We start from the raw sequence: 6,000 nt of genomic DNA, 5'->3' as shown, positions 1-6,000 counted from the left end.
TTAAGGTAATTGGGGGAGGACAATTATCATATGTCACAGCTTGTACAGAAAAATTATGTTTGGGCTTGTATAATGACCCACAAAATACAATAAAAATCTAGCATTAGAAAAAGATTTCTCCTCCAATGACATGTATAATTATAAAACGATTAGCTCAAATCAACATCATACGAAAGAGGATTAGGGACACGTGAACATTTTATTTGATTTCTTAGTTTAAAGTCAGAATTTTGAGCAAAAAGTCACAATTGTGAAAAAAAAGTTTTAAAAGTTCACAGTTCTGACATTAAAATCAGAACTTAAATACAATTTTCACGTGTCCCTAATCCTCTTCCGTAACATCCCATATAGTCTTGCTTTGACAGACCCTCCTCCAAAGCACGCTGGAGGAGAGTCTGGCTACTCCACATAGCATTCGGGGGTGGGAGGAAAATGTGCTCTGGTTCATTGGCATTTCATTGGCACCAATCACAATCATCTTGGGTAGTGCTAAGCACCGGAGATAAGCTGCGGTGCCACTGCAAAATAGGCTCGGAAGGAACTTGCTTTGGTGGAACATGTGTATGTTTAAAAGTTGTTGGATTTACCCTGCAGTGATCTGAGAAAAGGTTAACCATAGTCTTCATAAATTGTCCGGAGTTTAAAATGCCAACACAAAGGAAGCCCAAGGCAACGGATATCCGGCCTACATGAGTGAAATCCGGTGGATTTTCCGGCGGCAACAGAGCAATCCCGGAAGTGGAACGTCAAGGATACAGACTACATCCCATTCAACACCTATGATTCAAATTCCTTTGCACAATAAGTATCCCTCCATGTCTGAGAATAAAACGTGAGACTAATGAGCTAGCTGGCGCTACAGAAGGAAGCCGTTCATCTGCACACACAGCCATAACACAGAGCTGGTTTAAAATTGGCAAAGTATCCCTATAATAATAATAATAATAATAATAATAATAATAATAATAATAATATGCTATATTCTGAATATTTTCACCGCTTTACCTTGCTTTTGACCAGTTAAGTTGCCGTCCGGGAAAAGCAGAAAGCATCACTCTAAGTGTAGGGACATTTTCAACCTCTTCCCCTTCCCTACTCTTTCCCATTTTTTGCCATGACAGGGATGAAGCGAGGCTTTGAGAGACGGATGAGGAAGGGAAACCCTCCTGCTTGTCTTTCACACATTCCCCTATTTTTGGGGGGGTTGTTTGGTTTACTCATGAGGAGGCATTGTGGCTCAGATTGCAACCATAGACTGTTATCATTCAAGTGCTCCTTTGTTTTGATGCTCTCTGCAGCTTTGTGTGTTTGTCTCATCTCACCCTCCTCAGTGACATTTGGAGGATGCTATTCATGGAGACTTTGCAGCTCGTAGTACAGAGACACTGGAATCTGATAGTTCTTTGAAGTTCAGACTCCGGGACAATAAAAAAAATATATTTTAAGACTCATTTGACAGCCAAAGTAATTACTGTTTTTTCTCTTTTGTTATTTGTGTATATCTCAAGCCATTTCGTTGTTCTTCCTCGCTGTTTGAAAGACGACGATGCCTTAGTATAGATATGCAGCACAAATAAATCATACTTTCTCAGTGTAAACAAAGGCACTAGATATAGTCATGAGACAGACAACAAACTGGATGAAAGAAAACTTTACCCTTGAAATTCCTGGGAGCACTTCATAGCACACTTCCCAGACATTGACTGTTTATTCAGTTCAACAGGTAGAAGATGAGACAAGATAAATGTTCAATGATTTCTGTTGGGAAATCAGGTTATAAATACAGGCAACAGATGTAGTACATCTCATTAAGGATCAGATTCTAAATTTGTCTTAATTAAAAGCTGAACAGAAGGATATTTTAGGTAAAGACTTTTGAAAGGCAGTGAAAAGTTTATAACACATTGAATTTAAAAAAAGTGTTCTGACTTAAATCCCTAGGAGGCTAAAAATAAAGTTTTTGCTAACTACCAACTCTACCGCATACAATAAAACAGTTTAATAGTGATTGCAATAGTTGAGTTATTTTGATACATACGCTTATTCACTTTCATGCTGAGAGTTAAAGGGGAACCATGCAGGTTTTTTAGCATAATTTACCTTAACTGAACAGCTTTGGAGTCATTGGAATGGTTATATTACTTTTTTCAGGTTGAATGGTGGTCGTCTCGCTCCCCCCCTAGCGCCTGCGAGCGGAAAAACCACCCTTGCAGCTTGGCCGCCGGCCATAGTGTCAGGAAGTATCGTGTGATATCAGGTCTGGCAATGTATTGAATTGCTTCACGGCACTGCACACATACGCCCATTCAGGAACCGGCTAAAAGGTAGCGATGGAGTTTTTCACACTATCGTCATGGCTGAGCCGGCAAAAAAAAAAGCAGAAAGCTAGGAAAGCATTGTCGGAGGAACAGAGAAAGAGGAAACGGCAGACTGACCGAGAGGACTCAGACACAACTAAACATAGGAGCTGCCAAATATCTATTCCGAAGCTGTAGGGGGAGCTCCATAGAGAAACCTGCCAGCAAAAAGCGAGAAAACAGCGAAGAAACTGCATAGAGTCCCTTTAAATATAAAGGTCGATACCACTTTCATGTTTGTACAGTAATTAGAAGGCTGCTTAGCTTAGCATTAAGACTGGAAATAGGGAAAAGCCGCTTACTGGGCTCATTCCAATGATAACCAAATCCGCCTACAAATTAAACAAATGTCATATACCGTGTTCAACCTATTACCTCCTGACCGTTCAATACAAAACCATTTCTTGTTAAAAATATATCACATGTAGGCTACAGACTTTCTTCACGTGTTTATTTTCCTTCCTAGAGTCATCTTTATTGAAATGAAGTGATTACTTGGTTTCTGAATGCTCTGAAGCTGATGTCCTCGTCTTGTTTTCTCTCACCTTCCGCCTATAGAGCAGTGAGCAGCGCTGGCCGGTAGGAAGAGTTGATTAAAAAGTAATAAAGCTACAGAGGGAGAGACGGACAGAGAGAGATTATTTAAGACAAGAAAGAGAGACAGAGAGAGATGTATGATTGCACTGGGATCATCTGCTTTTGGCCAGACTTCCTCTTGAGTATTGCTTTTGATAGCTGACTTCATTAAGCGTGAGTTTACTAGCAGAGACACTCTTGGCTGATGAGTAATGCAGTCAATATTCTTCAGACAGATAATACCTGTTCAGACTGGACACACAGCAGCGCAGCACTGCTACAGCTGCTTGCTTCAAATGAAGGACCTGGCCCAGGGGATCGGTTGGTCATCTGTTGCACGGCTCCCAGAGTTTGTTTCCAAAGCTTATAAATCTGGACAGATTGAAGCTCCAGCCTGCAGGGAAAAAGCCATTTAATTTACAGTTATTAAAAACAAAGTGACTCTCTCCTCTTCAATGTTCTCTCCTCCTCTCCTGGAGCTACAGTGACTATATTTATACAGAAAACAAGTAATTGATTTTCAGCCCACAGAAAGGCAGTTATGATTGCTTTGGATGTAGAGGTAAATGCAGGTGTACTGCAGATCACTAAAATACAATTGTGGTGCAGATTCAATAGGTTCAACATAATATTGTTGTTCCTTTTTGCAAAGAGCAAAGTAAGCCTCAAAGAAAAATTCTCAATTGAAAAAATGTGTCTATGCTATGGTTTACATGCTTTAGTGGTATAAATTAAATTTGCATTATTTACTTATGGCCTCAAATATCAGGTGGCCATCTTTGTGTACAAAAGTCAACATCAGCAGAAAGGTAAACCAAACTTTCTTGGTTGCTTCAGTTTGTTTCAAGTCTATTTCAAGATCAATCTCACAAGTCTATCCATCCATCCAGCCCTTTGAGCTGTCTGCAATCATTCTGCATTAAATCCATCCCACTGTGTATGTTTGTACACAGGCCTACAATCTGTGCGGCAGTTGGAGGGAAAACTGCAACCACAGTTTATCGTCAAATGTTGCTATTTGTAGCCCTTCCAAACCTATAATGAAAACCCAATTTACCTACCGCAAGAGAGACAAAAACAAAAACCCTGTCACATACCCTGCTACATACATGATATTGAAAGACTATGTCTCAGGCAAAATAATGAAAGTATGAGTATGTTCCTTGGAAGTAACTGTAGTAGGTAGTAGGCTAGTTAGCCAGACATGCTAACCTTTGCAACTAGCATTAAAAAAGGCAAACACACTGTGTCCAATCCTTATTTTTCCCTTATATTTTTGGTTTCGGAAAGGCTAAAAAAAATACACTGTCCTTCACACATTTCATATAAGGAGTTTTGCTCCATGCACACCTGTTTTAACATGGAGAAATCCAAAGATTACTTAGATGAGACAAAAAAGTGAACACTTCCTCAATCTGTGGCATCTCGCAGCAGAAGCAGTTTGAAACAAGAGCCTGTGTGGAAAAGGAAAATAACGGTTTTTAGTCGAGTTGGCACAGGAAGTCAAAGGAACTCTGCACTGCAAACCCAGGGCAGTCTTTATCAGCTACATACGTACACCATCTTTCTTTCTCTTACTCTCCCTGTTTGCACACATTAAATTATCATAAAATTCACATTACCTTGATCTCTCTATAGACAAGAACCTTATGTGCTCAGCAGACATCCTAAACAACAGGAATTCTAACATTTATCTATTCATTATTTGAGTTGCTCAAACCTGCTCAAAGTGGGCTCTTCATTCCAAAGTCCATTTTTAATACATCAGAGGCTCTCCTAATGGTGGTATTAGGTCCATATCTAACACACACACACACACACTGAGAAACAATATGGCCTGCTTTTAGAGCAGGCAGATGAACAAATGCACTCAGACGGAGGAATTTGGGTCTCCTCTGCCTTTGTGTGAAATATTACAGACCTGATTGGAAGTGACACAGCTATAATTCCACATGGTGAGAGGGACCAGCCTTTGCTTTACCTAACACACACACACACACACACACACACACACACACACACACACACACACACACACCTAATTTTCTCACATTTTCATCAGTATATCGTTATGCTTATTAGAACTGCAGAATCACATCATCTATTATTCTACAGCCTGCTGGCATGGTGACAGTGCACGGAAATAAGCACTGATATACAGCTAATGCTTTAGACAAACAAAAGCACAAGACAATGTTTCTAGAGATGCTTACACAAGGATCAGTGCTGAATTAAAAACGCCAGAGTTGGAAGGGAATAGTCTAGACATACAGTGGAGGAGTGTTCCACATTTAGTCTTGTACTTCGACCTGTCTTTGTTGATCCTATCAAATTAAAAATCTATCACACAATACATACTCTAATACATGTGTTGTGGTGCATAAATCCTACAAATTAGAAGTCGAAGTTCCTTAACCTCAAAGGTGATTTCTACATGATTTAGTAGATGCACCTATTAATAAGTAATGGTTTTAAGATTAAATGAGAATGTAGAGCAATATGTACCAATCTTTGTGATTGGATCAATGTAATTTGCAAGTCATTTTTCATGTATAACTTTATTTTCATTGACAGCAATACAGAAAAACAGACTTTGGGTAAAGACCCAGGAGTAGGTAGAGAGATTATATCTCCACACTGACATGGGAATGCCTCGGGAGCCTCCAGTCAGAGCTGGTTGATGTGGCTAGGGAAAGGGAAGTTTGGTGGTCCCCTGCTGAAGCTGCTGCCCCCGCGAACCGGATAAGCGGTGGAAGATGAATGGATGAAAATACAGTTAATGTTCTAATCTCCTTGGATCGATTTTTTAATAAAACTAGTGCAGTGCCTGTTCGAAACATTCTCATTAGGAACGGGACGATTGCTTGGCCTCCGGTATTGCTGCTTGCAGCTTGATTGAGAACCGCTCTTCCAAACAACTTCAAACTCAACGTTGCGCCTTGGGTCCTGATCAATGCACCTTCCATGACATAGGGAGTTTCCCATGTCGCTTAAAATGCCTCCTTGTCTCCTACACTTGCCTCCCTTCCTCGAGTCTTAGTCCCTCGCACCGAGGAGGTACGGGAGA

The 6,000-nt window shown here is 40.3% G+C and overlaps 1 long non-coding RNA gene across 1 annotated transcript; it reads right to left on the bottom strand.

Moving 5' to 3' along the window:
• Positions 1-2,793: 2,793 nt before the first annotated feature.
• LOC118493019 lies at positions 2,794-4,676 on the bottom strand. The gene is made up of 3 exons (XR_004894950.1): positions 4,654-4,676; positions 3,177-3,327; positions 2,794-2,966 (listed from the first exon to the last, which is right to left on the bottom strand). It is a non-coding gene; the product is annotated as an uncharacterized LOC118493019 (long non-coding RNA).
• Positions 4,677-6,000: the final 1,324 nt, after the last annotated feature.

This window comes from Sander lucioperca, chromosome 13 (genome assembly GCF_008315115.2).
Source record: "Sander lucioperca isolate FBNREF2018 chromosome 13, SLUC_FBN_1.2, whole genome shotgun sequence".
In the NCBI taxonomy this organism is placed as follows: Eukaryota; Metazoa; Chordata; class Actinopteri; order Perciformes; family Percidae; genus Sander; species Sander lucioperca.
This window is presented reverse-complemented; position numbering and strand designations above follow the sequence as displayed.